Genomic DNA, 612 nt, shown 5'->3' with positions numbered 1-612 from the left:
TTCTGCCATTAATTACTCTCCCTCATGTCGTTCCAAACCTGTAAGACCTTCGTTCATCTTCGAATCACAAATTAAGATATTTTTGATGAAATCTGAGAGCTTTCAGACCCTTTCAGACCATGACTTTGGTTAAATAGTCCATGTGATATCAGTGGTTCAACCGTAATTTTATGAAGCTATGAGAATACTTTTTGTGCACAAAGAAAACAAAAACAACACATTTATTCAGCAATTTCCTCTCTTCCTCAGTCAGTCTCCACTGCGCGTTCACCTGCTGACGCAGGAGCTGACGATTCAGAGCAACTGAACACCCTCAACAATCTCCCCATGATGCTTCCACTCATATTTCTGTGTTTTGTAAATTTCAGAAATCGTCATATCTTTCCTTGACCTGGTTTGAAGTTGTCTAGTGAACAATGTTTGCTTGACGTATCGAAGCAGTAAATCAACATCCCGCTCAACAGCCAGCCGCCATAGCTTCAGTCGGTCTGATTCATGTACTCGCTCTAAATCGTTTATATACTAAGAGTGAAAGGTAAGTCTTTCATCTGTCAGCGTTGGTAATGTACGTTTATACCCTCACTGGTTTTCACGATTCAGGCATCCAGGAAA

Source organism: Sinocyclocheilus rhinocerous, unplaced genomic scaffold (assembly GCF_001515625.1).
Source record: "Sinocyclocheilus rhinocerous isolate Xijiao unplaced genomic scaffold, SAMN03320098_v1.1 scaffold4614, whole genome shotgun sequence".
NCBI classification, from domain to species: Eukaryota; Metazoa; Chordata; class Actinopteri; order Cypriniformes; family Cyprinidae; genus Sinocyclocheilus; species Sinocyclocheilus rhinocerous.
This window is presented reverse-complemented; position numbering follows the sequence as displayed.